This window comes from Passer domesticus, chromosome 2 (genome assembly GCF_036417665.1).
Source record: "Passer domesticus isolate bPasDom1 chromosome 2, bPasDom1.hap1, whole genome shotgun sequence".
NCBI lineage: Eukaryota > Metazoa > Chordata > Aves > Passeriformes > Passeridae > Passer > Passer domesticus.
This window is the reverse complement of record NC_087475.1, coordinates 85,484,824-85,502,243: the sequence shown is the minus strand read 5'-3', so window position 1 is coordinate 85,502,243 and position 17,420 is coordinate 85,484,824. Positions and strand designations below refer to the sequence as shown.

Below are 17,420 nucleotides of genomic sequence, written 5' to 3'. Positions count from 1 at the left end.
ATTCTGCAATAGAAAGGTTCTTAACACAAGATCTGTCATCTTAATATTTTATGGCCAAACTTTTAAATTATAAATAAATAGACACATATTATATATTTTTTCCAGCTATGATTCTTTACAAACTGTCTTGAAAGAATTCTCATTTTAAATTGGCTAGATCCTCTGTCAGCATTTTATGTAAGATTTTTATAAGAAGTAAACGTAAGAGCAGAAAAGCTGAACTTAACCAGGTCATGCGTGTTATTGTTATGCAAGGTAAAACCTAGATCTTGCAAAGTTAATTACTGTAATTTGAAAAAAGACAGTATAAGTAAAATTCAGATATTGCTATATCTATGTAATTAAGTTGTAATTGCAGCAGTGGTCTTGCTTTGCAGTGAATCGCTAAACTGGATTTGCACAGTTACTTATAATTGAGTTATTGACAAATTTGGACATCATATTAATTTTTTTTTTTTTGTTACGAAATTCTTTCAAATTATCAAATGGGGAATGTATATTTTTTCAATTTTCTTCACTGAAGAATGTTTAATAACATTTTCATGTTATATGTAGACAGCATGCAAAGCTTGTAGGGAGTTAAACACGAATCCTAGAAGGTTTTAGGTTATACATTATGTATTATTGCTCATAACACAGAGCTCATAAAAAATACATATCACTTGGGCTGATAAAGCTGTAAGCAAAAGAGGGAAGACTGAAACCTTAAGGCAAAAAATTTCTTATGAAATGTAATAAATACACAATAGGTGTAATGCTCAAGAGAAGTAGTGGAAGTGACTCAGTCATCCAGTCTCATGTGACCTCCTGTTACCCAGTTACAGGCAATGACAGACAGCTGCATCAGGAGGGGAAAGCATCTTGTACTACAGAGGAAACAACCTCTTCTAAGCAATTTTTCTTGATAGATGTAATAGTTGTCACACAGAAAAAGGAAGAGAGAAAGGAGAAAATAACTCTTTAGAGCATGGTGTCCCTTGAGCAAAGAACAAAACCTAGAGGGTGGCTTTAGAAGCTTAGTAAAATGTTGGAAGATCTAAGGAGAAGTTTTATTGTAAGTTCATGTTTTATTCATGCAACTAGTTGTTCATCTAATGTTTTGGGCTCAGTACTTTTTTTTCATTTCTGAGAAGTAATAATGCTTGTTCTGATCACAATAAGGCAGATATTGCCATGGCTGTGACAAAAAATGATTGTCCTTCCAAAATAGCTGACAAAGCAATTCAAAACAGGGTGTTCAGAAGGTAATTACGTTGTGCCTCTACCTTAGTGAACAGGGTAATGAGAGAAATTGTAACATAGACCTTGAAGGGCATGTGCTGGTCAGCCCCAGAGGTCTCTGCTATGTGCTAGTGCAGCAGTCAGCAAACATGAACCCCAGACCATGAACATCCATAGCTGAACGTGTCCAGCACCAGCCTCAGGAAGAGGCCAGCTAGCATGAAACAGTCCTCTGCCCTGTCAACAAAACTAGTCAGCCTCTGGCACCCAAATTGCATCCTAGGAATCATTCTTTGCTGTGCTCACTTCCCAGTAGTGCCTGAAAATCACTTGACAGAAAGTGATTTGGCCAGGTTGTACAAATTCTTCCCTGTCAAGTATTGCTATGGTATACATTATATAGATAAACTATATATCAATATGATATATTTACACATTTTGGGAAATAAAGAAAACAGTATGTGATGTATAATCTTAGTTAATTATAATTAGCAAAACAATTTTTTAACACTTCCTTTAATAAAAACTGAAGAAGTCAAAGTTAATGGAAAACTGATCAGGCAGGTCACAAATCAAATAATATAGTATAAAAATCCTGAAAACTGTTTTTATGGACGAGTAAAAAATCCTATGAAGTTAAGCACAAGCTTACACAAATGGATTATGTCATCTGTGTAAATAATTTATAATGGTCATTTAATAGAAGCTCAGGGTTGCAAATTTTGGGATTTTTGTTTGAGAACCGAACAAAAATCTCCAGCAGCAATGAGCATCTGGTGTAGGTCAATGTACAGCACATCAGCCATGGATACACAGTAGAACAAACTCATAATGCAGTTTGAGCTGGCAGTTTTGGCAAAGTAATGACATAATGAGTTTTTTAACAGAAATACTCCAACAAAATGCAAACCAAAGAAATAAACTGAGGGAGAAAGCTCACTGGAGATTCCCGTGCATTTTTAATTATTGCAGCCAAGGTTTACAGCTAAAATTTTCATAGGAATAAAGTTAAAAACCATCATTATTTAAAATGTTTAAGCCCACTATCAAGCTGAGCTTGTGTTTTAGCTGTCTTGAAGATCCCTTTGGTATATCTTGCTTTTGAGAAAGCAAGCCACCCAAAATACTTCGTCTGTCAGAGTGGTGATATAGGCCCTCTTTGTCATCATGTAAATGCTTTAAAGAGTAAAGAAATTTGAAAATCAGAAAGACCTGAAGAAGAAAGGAAAAAAAACCGAGAGAAAAGACATTATTGCTGAACAAACCATGTTTATGAACAGCACTGTAACTGATGTCTCCCTTTAACAGCAGTCATCACCTTCTCCTGTCACATCCCACAGCCACAAGAAAATAAAGAGTTTAGAAATGAGATTTTCTGTACAGTGGTAATAACATTAGTCACCTTTAAACACTTCTGCTTTCATAGTGGAAGATTCAGTACTCTTTTATAACTTTTTGCCAAAATTGAAATTCTGTGAAACAGGGCTTCATTTGCCAGGCAGAAGTAGCAGTATCCATTAAAAATCTGTTTGACTAGTATGCTGCAGGAATGCAGGCACAAGAATTCATATTATTTGCCCAACAATCCCATAACGAAACCTCATCACAAAAATACACAATTTCTTGTCAGGAAAATATGATATATAAACACAAGAAATAGCTGATTTTACATCCACACCTCAGGATCTGTCTCAAAATACCTTATTTCATGAACTTTATAGACTTGAAAAAGTAGAAATGTGGCAAAAGATCTGTTTTATTCAGATCTTTCTCTCTTCTAAATTTATTTTGAGGGAGGGGCATACAAATAATGAATTTGGTTCCAGATATTGATCTGATACTGTAATTCTCCATGTCTACTTAAGTGTACAAAATTATATCTAAAGCTGTAATTAGAAATAAACAGGCCATGAACAAATACTATTAATAGAAAGCACAGGAAAAGTTCCCTGGGGAGTATATTAAGAAGGCTTTTGAATTTCATATGCAACAGTGGAAGAAATGAGAATACAGTATGTTATCATAAAATCATATGTCTCATCTACACAAAATTTCGTGTAAAACCCAAAGGAGACAATGACATTGTACATATTCTGTGGTGTGTTATATTAGCAGAGAGATATCTACTACAAAATATCAATTATCATAACTCAGTAGGTTTCCATATATGTATGTATATAAATACACATACATATTGCTGGTTGTGCCACTGCTGTACAATGAATGTAGAAAGCTAGAAATTAATAACTGGGTCACAAAGTGCAGTTCTAGATACTGTCAGAAAACCATAATATAGAGGTTTAGTAGCAAAAGAAATAATGATAGACCTATTATGGTGAGGCTGATAAACAAACCAGCCAGCCCTAACTGTGATGTGCTAGTTGCTATGACATGATCTCTGGTTTATCACAGCACTCATAAACAACGCTGTTCTTCCAGGACAATGTCTTGATTTAGGTTTGTTTTAAAAGTACTGCAGCTAACTCATTGTCCTGTGATAGCTGAAGTAATCATTTCTGATAACAACCAACAAAATTATATTTTCTAAAAGAACGAAAATGCACAATCCTCCCCCAGAATTAAAAAAAAACACCAAACAACCAACAAAAAACACCCTTTGTCATAAAGCTTCAACACCTTTGCTTATCCTATTTGGAAGTTGGCTGCTATCTCCCCCACTGCATCTCACTACTCCCTCCTTATTCGCAAGAAACAGAGATAACTTGGACTCCCTCACAATGTTCCACTTGAAGGATTGCTGAACAAGGCACTGGCTGGATTGTCTGCCTCAATGCTTCTCTGAAATGACTATCTGGCATAGAGTCAGATATCTTAGCACTCTCAGTCTGGTCATTTCAGAAAGAGTGAGGAAGCCAAGTTTCTTCTTATGCAATGCCATAGAATCATAGAATGGTTTGAGCTGAAAGGCACCTTCTAGCTCCAGCCCCTGTGCCATTGACAGGGATACCTTCCACTAGACCAGGCTGCTCCATGCTCAAAATGATAGGGTGAAGTCTGGCTTCCAGTCATGCAGAAAACAGTTCTCCAACACCGGTCGTCTTCTAGGGTGCCCTGACACCTCTTTAACTGGCAAGAGACACACTTGTGATCAAGACAGGAAAAGAAAATCTGAACTTTCACGTCTATTGAGGAATGGAGTTGAATACGGAACAAATTCTGCTCAAAGGGATTTGTTATAATTTTTCTTAATTCTGACCAGAAATAAATTGTAACAGAAAGAAAGCTGAGAGTACTTCAATTTCAGTGAAAATATCTGCTTTTGCCAAAACAACTTATTTTATTTATGTTTTGCTCATTACTCTATATATTTAATTTCCAAGAAAATCATGTTACCTCTTTTAATATCTACATTAATTGGAAGCTAAAATAAGGGATTTTTTTCTAAGTTTCCGGGTTTCAGATAAAATATACCTTCTCACAGAAAACAGGTCCATCCACAATATTATCAGAATCCACAATCAGCACTAGCCCAGGGTTGGAAAGACCATGATGCCATACCCTGCCCATTCCCTTCTGGAAAAGCTTTGAAAAAGCAATTGCTTAATTTCACAGTGTACAAGGACCACACATGTTTCTGGCCCTTACATGGGGAGTGCATTCAGGGGAGACCCCCGGCATCATCTAGCAAGTTCTTGTCTTGTTTTATAACTGAAATTAAACTTTGCCTAAGTCAGAAGACACAGAGAAGACATGGCTTTTGTTGTCACTGTATTCCAGATATCAAACAAGCTGTATTTCAGGGTGGTGTAACCCAGGGAACTACAGGACTGAAAAAAAACTATCCTGCAATAATCTGTGCTTCCCATACCTTCCCTCTCTCCTGCATATTGTCCCTTTCTGTCAGCAGCTATCTTCTTAGGAAGAACTATGAATAGATACCTCTGAAATGCAACGTGGTTTGTTTTGTGATGGACCAGATGGCATCCAGTGACAGATATATTTCAACAATACATTCCCAGAAGAGGACACTTCTGTTCCTCTGACACTACCTGAATGATGCAGACCATTTATATCTTCAGTAAAATATTCAGAGATTCTCCAACAGTTATATGTAAAATTATTTGCTTCTGCTCAATAAGAAAGCACATTTTTGGTGTTGTTTTGGGGTTTTTTTCCTTATTTTTTGTGTTTTGTTATCTTAAGAAGGAAGATAATAGAGAGATCCATGTTCCTTTCACAGACAGGAGTTTATGACTTTATTTTCACAACTAAAGTTAAGCATATTTTTCATCAAACAGTCTCAAACAGACTAGATGTTTAATGCTACAACTAGGCTTCATTTGAAGTCTATGAAGGCATTCATTTTTTTAAGTTGAACCATCAACTTTTTTTAAGTTGATGGTTCAACTTAAAAAAAATCAGGTTATAGGTCTACATGTATACTATTTTCACTGACATCTGAGTGGGATCCATATGACAAAGGCTGTGGTGTTTTGCCTTGCCTCTCTCTCTAACAAAACACAGAAAGTGCTGTCATTCACCATTATGGTTGGGATTCAGGGTCTTTAGAAGTCTGGCAATGAAACATATTGAGGCTTGAATACATTCCTTCCATTCATGGCTGAATGCCTTTTAATCACCAGAAATTCTCTGAATAGCCTCTACCAGAATAAAATAAGGTTTCATTTAAAGTCTGAATTTGCTTCTATTTTAGGAATCATGTCTTATTTCAGTTCCATAGTTCTTATTCTGCTCCATATTCAACAGTTATTTATTCTTAAGGAAGGTCTAACTTAAGTTCTGGGTTTAGGAAAATAATAATCTGAAGTTTGCATGATTCTACTGCATGCTATTTCAGGCAGGCACGCAGGAACTATGCTCAGGCTCTGGAGTTTACATGCATTTTACAAGAGATTACTTTCTAATGTCTCTTTGAAAGCAGCATCTAAAAAATCTCTGATGTTTCACTAGCTCACACAGCTAAAACCAAGGTGATTCTTTTTGCAAAAAATGTAATTGTTCCGGTTTTTATCCTACAATTAAAATCACATGTTGTTCTATCCTTGTGCTTTTTGGAATTTTTCACTCTAAGACCTGCTGAATGTGAGTTTGCAAACTCTGTGGCACTTCTGTCTTTTTCTTAATAGAAATTTGACGCTCAAACTTCTGCCAACTGAAACAGTCAGAAGTTGCTTTTATGCTTCTTAAAAGAAATAAAGTGATATATTTTAGAAGCAGCGGATATAAATTTATGTTTACTTTAAGAAATAGAAGTCCTATAAGCTGATAGGTGTAAACTGGTTTCAAGGTTATATAAAGAACTTAAAATTCAGTCAGAATGATGCTTTGATATATTTACACTCAAATAATTTCACACATTATGAGTAAATTACCAGATATCATAAGGCTGCTAAGAACTGATAATTCAGAGCTGTATATCCAGTTCAGCAAGAAATTATAGGTTTTTTTTCTCATACAGGACTATGGGAACAGCATCTAAAATGCAGACATATGCTTTAAAGTAGAGTAAGGGCAAAAGATTCTTAGCATCTGCTAACAACTGTTGCAAGGCTTGGGTTAGAACTTGGATATAATCAGTCAATTTGCATCAATCAAGTTTACTTACACTTCAAGACATAATGAAATATGACCAAGCAAATTAAATACATGAGCATAATATTTCAGCAAAATGCATTCTTGGTGACAGTGGGTAAAGAAACTGAAGAACTCAGAAAATACTTCTGATTTTTTTTGATAACAATTGATAAACTTTTGATTTTTAAGATAAAATGTAGCCTTTGCTGAATGGTTTTGGCTGTTCTCATAGATGTTTCAAAGGGCATGACTAGGGCATTTCTAGGTGCTACACCACTGAGGATTTAATTTGCAACTAAATAAGAAAGAAACTGATCATCTGCAACTTTCTGTAAAGAATGGGTTCACCCGTCATTTTAATATCAATTGCAACCTATAGACTGCATAGAGGGTGTATAGTGTTGCTCATATATAAACATATTTGCGCAATTATAACCTTAGGTATTTTCTTTATAGATAATAATTGAACAATGATGACAGAGTCCTTAACCAAACTATCACAGAAGCATCAAGGCTTTATCCAGCGCCAAACCACCACTGAAGCTGTGACTGGACACTACTGTAATAACAATGTTAACCATGCTAATGTTAACACCATGCAGAAAAGGTGATCCCAGACAACAGCAGCCAGCAAAACTCATCTCTCATTAATTCAACTGTAAAAAGACTAAGTCTATAAGATTTTCTTGAAAGCATATATACAAGAAATGATCTGTCAAGAATTGGTCACATTTTGCATACCTCCATATATGTATTTGGTTCAGTACATACCACTGATTTTTTTTGTTTATTTTGTGTATGTGCAATCATTAAAAAGTTTCTTTAGGACACTTGAACAGTGTTTCAGTTATATAATTGCTTAAAACCGACTGTTTTTCTGATTAGTAAATAAGTGAGTGATCTAAAGAAAACATTACTTCATCCCTTTTCTCCAACCAGTGCACTGCAAGCTACAGATGTCATGAGCTACACAGAAAACTGAGCAGGCTGCCAGACAAGTGCCATGCTGAACCTGCTGGTGGTAATCCCACCACACAGAGCATAAGAGGCTGGTAAATCCATCTGTTTCTGAGAACTGGCCTCGCATCATTCCTGTGTTTATATTTGATTTAAGCATTTGATTTGATTCACAATGCTGCTTAGAGCAGGGATTTGAAAAAGCCCTTACAAGAGATAGGCAGATCTGCTCCCACTGGCTTGTGTTGGTGTTTGTGCACTCCACTCCTTTAAAATGCTACAACTTTATGTTTGTTAATCCATGCCTCTTGAAGGAAGTGTGTAATTTAGTCTCAATGCATCAACATTGCCTATTCAAATCCAGGCTATATTAGAAAAAGAACCTCAGTGGAAAATGATGTTGCCTTGAGATCAATTCTTAAATTAGTTGTTTAGGGGTGGAGGGATCAAAACTTGCAAATCCCATAAGTTTTATTTTCTTTGAGTGGGAGTGAAGGGTCCTAATTTATAAAGCTGGTTTTCAATTTTATGCTAACTATAAAGTGTTCCAAAATCAGATTTAAATCCTCAGGCCTTAAAATTCCTGCAGGGTGAATTACTTTACAAAAAGAATTGTTTTCTTTAGAAAGGCAATCTATTCCCACAGGCTGGTAAAATTTAAATCTGTGATGGCATCTCTAACAACAATCCCAAAAAGCCCACAGGTGCTGGTTTAGCTAAAGAAGCTCCTGTAACAACTTAGTCTTTATGTTATTAAAAATTCAACAGAGTAACTGGAGTTTCTAAAAGAAATATGAATAAAGAAGAAGCATAGAAAGAGAATTACAGGCATGACTTCCGAAAACATGAGAGATTACAAGACTGTGAAATTGTAAAAAATCAGAAGATATTTCTCTTACCTTAATTACAGATTTTCACCATATCCCAGAAGCAGAGAACATCTTAATTTCCAAACAAAGAAATATATCCATCCTACCAAAAGAATAAAGAGGAAGAAAAACTGAAATTGGAAAAAGACTTTAAATTTCAGAAAGTTTGCTTCTCTTGTACAGTTATGGAATTAGAAAGTAATAATGAAGTTTTGTTTCGTGCCAGATGAAAGGAACTTTAATTGTATTTACTGTGAGGAGATCATAGTATTGTGAAACATTTAATGAGTGTTAAACTAAGACAACACAGCAGAACTGAAGGCTAATTCAAAGAGCTTTTAGAAAGTCACCATCTTTTTATATCATGGGTTTATACAGGAGATTTTCTGTGCTGTTATCCACAGGATGAAGATTTTTATTTAAATTTCAGCATATTAAACCATAAAACAAATTTTATATTTGTCTGTAGTAAGGCCAGTGAGCCTCCATTCCTGAACCTAAACCTAGAATTACTGATATATACAACCAATTAGAAAAAGCTTGTCCCAATATATCTAATAGTATCAAAATATCTATCTTATATACAACTGCACATCTTTATTATCCATCCCGTATCCCACTAGGCCAGAAAAGATACTCTGTACACTTAAGGCTGTAATACTTAGCATTCAAGACACACAAACACATTTACATGTGTACATATGTTACACACATATACATATATAATTTTGAGGTAATACACAATGGTAATATAAAACCAAAACATTTAACTTTTAGTCAGGACCCTTTTGATATAATTTCATCTTCCCAAACTGTTAAAACACCATAGGAGATGGTGTTGATACATAAGTAGAACAGATTCATAGAATCATAGAAACAAAACCTTCTAGACTGCAAAAGATATTTAAGATTTTCAAGGTCCGACTGGTAACCCAGCACTGCCAAGCCTGCCAATAACTCATGTCCTCATGTGCTACATCAACACAACTTTTAAATATCGTTGAGACTCCATTGCTTCCCTGGACAGTCTGTTCCAATGCCTGACAACCTTTTCCAGAGAGAATTGTTTTAATAACATCTACTCTAAACCTCCACTTACACAACGTGAGGCCATTTGTTCTTGCCTTCTTCCCAAATTCTGGCTAGCTGCATTGAACACGCTGATCATTTTTATTCTTTCTTTGAGTGGAAGAGTATTTCCTGTTTTCCCTGAAATTGTCAGAGCCATAACAGGTCCTTTAGTTTTGGCTATTTTGGGAGTCAAAGTTATAACAACCCTTAGTTCCTAAGAAGTTCTAGAAATGTTATGAGGTGATTTGAGAACAAGACTGCTGTCACTTGAAGTTGGGGGATTTTGATGCTGTTAACTCTGAACCTAAATCTGATGTGGGTCTTGGCCTCAAATCCAACCATCCCAGAGTCTGAGCCTTAGAATCGTAGAATAAGTGAGGTTGGAAAAGACCTCTAAGTTCATCAAGTCCAGCCATCAACTTAGCCCCACCACTAAATCATGTCGATCTTCAAGTGCCCTATCCACATGGTTTTTTAACAGTTCCAGAGATGGTGAGTCAACCATTCTAACACTTATCTAAAAGTGACCAAGCTCTTTCAGTTTAAGCTCAGTCACCACTATCATAGTAACTCCAGTTACAGCATAAATTTACAGGTAAAGGAAACTTTGCAAGTAGTTGGCTCCAGCTTGTTCTGTTCCTGTTTCCCAGCTGTTATGTTTTAAGCAGCAGGCTATTGACACCCAGCAGTGAAACTAAAAACAAAACAAAACAAAACAAAACAAAAAAACCCAAAGAAACAACAACAACAAAAACCCAAAAACCAAAAAAACAAACAAAAAAACCCCCAAGGTAAGGTGCCTGGCAAATCGCAGTGGCTGAAATTTACAGGGACGATATTTGTCACTGAACTTTTGTGGATTATCCTTCACACTTAGAGAGGCAAGCCTGTGTGCTGCCTTTGCCTTTGATAGCTAAGGTGATGAATGTAAACAAGATAAACCAGAAAGAAAATATGTCTAGAAAATCAGTTTTCATATACAGAAATATTTTAATTTTTTTCTTCTTGAAATTTGCATGTTTATCTGATCAAAATTTTACTTATATCAATCATTACTATGTCAAGTGTTTGCTTCTCCCTCAGTTTAATAGTGTAGAAATCAGGAAAATGTATTTATTGTCTTGGCCTAGACAAGAACAAGGAGAGAATACACAATTATGAATGTGATATAAGCTATCATGATTTAATGAGTCACAGCTTATCAGTTGAGTTCTATGAATTGTTCTTTTCATGATTTTCGGCTCTCCCTGCCTTTTAGGTTAATATAAAACTTTAAATCAAGGAGAAGAGCTATTAGCTTAAATAGCCTGACTTTGAACTTAGGATGGCTACAAGGAGACATGCTGGCAGTTACCTGGGCATAGCTAAGAGTAAGGTGTATTATTTTAAGCCAGTGTTATTGAAGTCTGTACCTAAAGGAAAAAGTTGGTTTTTTTTTTCATCACGGATTTCACTGAAAGTACCCTACCTTGTACTAATGTGAGTGAAAGAATTGGATCATAATGACTTCTGAAATCTAGGAGGATTTCCTTCTTTATTTTCTTCCATTCTGTTTTCTTTCTAATTTCTGCTATACTGGTGGTGCTTTTCTCTTTTGATTTGCTCTTAAAAGTCGACCTTAGTTACATCTCACACTGCAGGGACTACATGTCTGTGCACCAGTTTAATGCTAACAAGTAAAAAGTTCTAAAGTCTGACAATAATTAAATAGGCACTTGCAATTGATGAGCACTTGGGGTGAAATGCTGTTTTTAACTCAAAGAAAAGACAAATTCTTGGTTTGGAGAAGGGAAAGATGAAAAACAAAATGAGAAAAAAAAATTCTACCAGAAGAGCTGTGAAACAAACAAACAAACAAATAAATATAATAATTTTGAATATTAAACTGCTTAAACTTGTTTTACCAGCAACAGTGGTGTCCTTTCTGAAACACAGTCCTTGCATGACACTGCATTCACACAGTATATCAGAGTTAAAGGAGAGACAAAGAATTAATTCTATCTATCTATCTATCTATCTATCTATCTATCTATCTATCTATCTATCTATCCATGCTAGAAAAACCCTGTCCTCACAGGGGGAAAAAAGGCTATTTGCAGTGCTGAATTTAATTATACAGAAAAGTGTCAAACACATTTACCCTGCTTCTGATCCCCTTTTAGCCACTTCTGATCCCACCTTTTCCTACTGAGGCTTGTTGTTTTGTGGTGAGGAGAAGTTACCAGGGAAATCGTAGTGAGACTGGACTAAGCAAACTGGACATTGGCCATTCCTTGCCTTTCCCCCAGGCAAAACTTTAGGGCATAAATAAGTGACATTGCTGATATGTCTTTGGCTTCAATATTGTACAAGAGGGAAATGTATTAATTGGTCTACTTAATACTGAGTTTTACAAATAATAAATCCAAGGGTGTTTGATTAAATGACTATCACAGGGAGAACGCTCAATATAGACTGCAGTACCTGTCCAGTCTCATGAGCCCAGTAAGACATGCCCATGACAACAAAGAAAGAAACAAATGCATCAAGTTTCACGCTGTATGATAGAAGTTTTCATTAGAATATCCTATTTTTTCACAATTGAATCCTCTAATAATTTACAAACTGTGCCTGCCATGAGCTTTTGGTCCAAAACAGAAGTTCCAGCTCTGCAGAGAGGCCAGTAAATGCCTGCCCCATATGGCTGCAATCCCAGCTGATAAAGTTTTTTGACTTTGTGACTTATCTTAACATGTCAACAGGGGCATAATCCGATCTTCTTATCACAGCATCATAGAACGGCTTGGGTTGCAAAGGACAAATAATACCTAGTTCTAATCCTCTGCCAAGGGCAGAGGATGTTTCACTAGACCAGGTTGGGACTTTTCCCATCCAACCTGGCCTTGAACACAGAATCATCAAGGTTGGCAGAGATCTAGGTCATCTAGTCCAACTGCCAGCCCAGCACCATAATCACCCCTGGCCCATATCCCCAAGAACCACATCCAGATATCTCTTGAACATTTCCAGAGTCAGTGACCTCATCACTGTCCTCAAAAAATTTATTCCAATGCCTAATCACTCTTTCAGTTAAGGTTTTTTCTTAATATCTAGTCTGACACACCCCTGGTGCAACTTAAGGTTGTTTCCTCTCATCTTTTCACTTAAAACATGGCAGAAGAAATGAAGCCCACATCACTTCATCCTCCTTTCAGGCAGTTGTTCAAAAAGGTCCCTCCGAGTCTCCTCTTCCCCAGGCTATACAACCACAGCTCTCTAAGCTGCCCCACAAAAGACATGTTTTCTAGGTTCTTCACCAGATTTTTTGTCCTTCTCTGGACAAAAGCACATTGGTGCTGGACTCCAGCACCCCAATGTCCTTTTGGAAGTGAGGGGCTCAAAACTGAATCAGTACTTGAGTTACAGCCTCACGATGCCAAGTGTAACAAGACAATCATACAATTTTTTGCAGCATGATATTGGATAAGTGGCAGATATCAGCCCCAGGCAGCCACAGTGCTTCTAAGAAGTACATTTTCCTGGTGTGCTTTCTAGGTGTTTCTTTTCCTGATTCTCGTTGGAAAGCTGAATGTATCATGCATCTCCAGGGAACAAATTTGTCTTACTAAACTATAAAGTCAGAGCCCATCTATTTTTCTGTTATCTCTGCTATGATATTTTGAGATTGATAGACTATGAAATAAATTTAGAATTGACCACTCTAAAACATCCAATGTGATTTTATTTCACTCATAACGCAGATTTTAAAAGATAACTTTTTATCTGATTATTGTGTAAATTAAAATCATCTGTTTACTAAACTTGATTCTACAATTTATTTTTCTTTGTCATTACACCAACATTTGCTGTTGCATTGCAGTTCTCCACTATATTATGCTTTTGCTGCTCCAGTTTAGTTACAATCATTGTGGATAAACTCCATTACAGATGCTTCTATAAGCATCTCCGTGGTGAAGCTAAAAATCTAGGTCAATTTTTTCACTGAAAAGCGAATCAAATTTCTTTCTGATGACATTGGAAAGTGTGATAGGGTAAACTCTGATGAACTCCTAAACTTTGATCAGCACTACTAACCCATAGCATGACATTATACACTTCTCTGTGCAGCAGCCACTAATAAAAGAACTCTAACACTCACTCAGCTGATACTTCATTACAGTTGGGGCTTATCAGCTGTGGTAACCACGTGGCACTCTCATTTACTTCTGTGTACTTCCAAAGTCTCTCATCTCCATGACACTGTGACCAAGCAGAAATATGAGAGATAATTTAGCCTCATGAGTCTATCTCATGGGGGAATTACATAAGTAAATGAATATCACTGCAAACATGGATTAGAAGAATCTCAAGTAAGGTGTTTGAAATCCCCTGCTGTCCTGGGCAGTTTCAGCAGCTTCCCTTTTTTAAGCTTTTAACCTAAATATCTTAACAAAAATAGCATTCCTCTGAGTCCACTGTGTTTCTGGACATAAAATGCCTATCTAGTGCTTTATGGAGTAGGTTTGGGATTTCACTAATTTCCCTTTTAATTCTCTATCTTGCCAAGCAGCTTGGTGGGTTGGACTGACTAGCTCTGTTCTGCCTTATACTGTAACCTTTTAATCCTCAATCAGTCCCGCAGGAACAAACAGATGCACATGAAACCTTTGGCATGACTCAGAATGAAGTCAGATTATGCAATCAGAATTACCGATATATCTAATGCTGTCTAACTTTTGGGATATTTTTGTCAAGTAGGATAGTTTTATCTTATTTCTACCCTCGTTGATAGTGCAATTTTATGTAAGGAGTGCAACATCACAGTAATTCCTTCTTGGAATGGTATAAAGCAATCTCCCTGATATCCTTCATGGTGTTCTTTGAGGTCTTCTGATGAAAGCTGCTAAAATAAGCACCATGTATTATTCATATATTAATTTGCTCTGGCATATTGGTTTCAGGAAACTTCATTTAAGTGCACTATGAAATCAACATCAAAGAAAGACAGTTACACACAGTGAATACACTAAGCAATGGAGTGGGCCAGCTCTGAAAAGCAAATAAATAGCATAGAAATGCTGTAATCTCCTGATCATCAGGAAGAAAAAATGAAAAAAGGAAGAAAATAAAAGAAAAGAGGAAAAAAAAGAAGGACAAAAGAAGGCCCCCTAATAACTTTTCTTTACCTTTTGGTGCAGTCTTGTGCAGCTTATTAGTGAATTTGATGCTGTTGGTAGAATTTTGTAGTGTAGTCCAAATTATGGATAGAGACAGTATAGTTAAGGAAAAGCATGGGAAAAAACGATGTGATTCCTGGGTTCCTTGGCTTTCAGCCTGAATTTTTTCAGGTGAATCTCTTTAGGAATTTAAGATGCTGCATTCAAAAACTGATCACTCCAAAGTTCCACATCACTTCTGAGGTTGTGGAACAAACTATCAGCAGAAGAATTGTTTAGAAACTTGTCCCTATTAATTCTCCAGGGTTTTTCTTAGAACCATTTTTTTTTAATGTACACACACATATGTATATAGGAATGGTAATATTTTTTGAGTTTTCCTCATTTTTCTCCATCCCTTTGGAAAAACTGGTTTCATATATACATATAAAATGAGACACTCTGAACTCTGGGGAAAATAGAATTTTGCCACACAGCACCAAGATATTCCCAAAAACTTTACAGCATAATTACTTATAATGAACCTTGAAGCTTAAACTCCTGATTCCATAAACAAAGGCAGTATATGTGCACTGAGGGAAGACAATTCATAGTAATTTTGTCAGCAAATTTTTTACAGTAAAGGCCTAAGCAACACTTCATCTATCTGTCACTTGTCTTGAAAGGGCAGATTACTTTTTCCTCAATCTTGGCACATCCAATTAAAGTAGACTTACAAGCCAGGCAGGTGTAAAGTGCAAGCCAGCACTTGTTCACATTAGCAATTATCAATGGAAAAAATACATAAGTGCTGAGGCTTGGCACAGCAGTTACCCTGGCAACTGTTCATGCTCAAAACCTCAGCAGAGACTAACATGACAGTTTGACATCTTTCCCCATTAAAAAAAAGCAAAAAAAAAAAAGATGATTGCATTCTCTATTTCTCTCTCTGTTTTTTCCCTTTGTCTCTTTTCATGCTGTTTTTCCAAACTCTTGGCAGTGACCCTGTCTTGTTTAACTCTAGTTGAACACTTCCCAGAGGGAGCTCCCCTATATCTTGCCAAACTTCAGAGCATCCTCTGTGAACATCAAGTGTTAAAGATTTCCTGGCCAAACCTGACATCCAGGAAGGAAGGATGGTGGGTTGGAGAAGCTGTATTAGTGCTATTGGCAAAAGAGTGTCGGAAACTTTTTGGCCAAGACAACTTCACTCAGTGTTGGAAAAAAAAAAAAGGATGAGAGCAAAGGGCCTCAAGTTGTACCAGGGGAGGTTTAGATTTGATATATGAAAAATTTCTTCAGCAAAAGAGTTGTAAGGTTTTGGAACTGCCTTCTCAGGGAGGTTGTGTGGTCCACCATCCCTGGAAGTGTTCAAAAAACATGTGGATGCTTTGGGATATGGCTTAGGGCTGAACATGATGGTGGTGCTAGCATGATGGTTGGATGTGATCACAAAACCTTTTTCCAACCTTAACAATTGATAATTCTAGCAATACCTTGCTTTTTTTTGTCCTCATATTCTGGAATATCCATGCACACCATTCATCTACAGCAACTTGCCTTAAGATCCTAGCCTTCCTGACTTATGAATTGACCTTGCACATAGTTCTCTTTTTGTATTCTCTATCTTCATAAATGCAAAAGAAAGTCAATTAGAAACAGACTACATGCATTTTCTGTAAAAGGGAAAAAACCCACTCCTCCTCAATTCTGCTAAGAAACTCAACCCAAGCAACCTGTGCACAAAGTACAGTGTCAAATCACACCCAATTGCTCAACCATGGAGGTCAGAAAAGTTGCAGACTCAGCATTCTTATGGATTAAGCTTTGTTCTGTGGGAAGCTTGTGAACGAAGTTATGTGAACTTATTGACTCTTAGCTGCCAGTTCTTTTTTTTCTATTTGACATTTTTATGTCAAATGGAATTGAAGAGTGAGATGAGTACATAGAAATTTTGCTAATTAGTGACTGTTTCAGTTGAAGCTTACCTGATTCCTTTTGCTACAATTTACAAGCTATTTCTGATTTTGCATTTTTTTTGTTTTAATGTCCCATTTTTAGGAAGTTTTTTAACATCCATTATTTTCCTTCAGTCTTATTTTGTCTTTATATTTGTTCACATTTTTCAATGTTAAAAAGTTAAATATTAAAAAAATCTGCATCTCTTTTGATTTTTTTTTTTTGTGATTTTGTTCCCTTTTCCTCCCTTGATGTGTGTCATTCATGTCTTTCAGCTCATCATATTCTTACTCATTGTCATCTCTCAGTGGAAAACAGAAGAAGGATTGAGAAAAACTGTCCTATTTTTTAGGGAGAAGGTAAAAGTAAAAACATTTGGGAAGTCTGGTAATACAGTAACGGCTTTCATAGTGAAACTGGTTTGATAGTCTGGTCTTTACTTTTAAATTCTAGACAAACAGAAAACATACACTGAAAGACATGCAGAAAATCAAAGTAAACATCTCACATTATTTACAAGAAAATTCTGCATTTGCTTATTATTGCATATGCTGTAGCCCTAGACCTCAGAGATTTCAAAAGAGTAGGTTTTGGCCGTGGAATAACATTGACCTGAAATTCAAGATGTGGAGCCAAATCTTACTGCCTGTGT

At 36.2% G+C, this 17,420-nt stretch overlaps 1 protein-coding gene across 3 annotated transcripts in view; it reads right to left on the bottom strand.

Annotated features, from left to right (window-relative positions):
* TENM4 (teneurin transmembrane protein 4) overlaps positions 1–17,420 on the bottom strand; it is a 1,559,611-nt gene that overhangs the window by 922,055 nt on the left and 620,136 nt on the right. For all 3 annotated transcript variants that reach the window (XM_064409696.1, XM_064409697.1, XM_064409701.1), the window contains exon 5: positions 8,634–8,706. The gene's annotated coding sequence lies outside the window, so the exon portion shown is untranslated. The remainder of the gene's footprint in view (positions 1–8,633; positions 8,707–17,420) is intronic.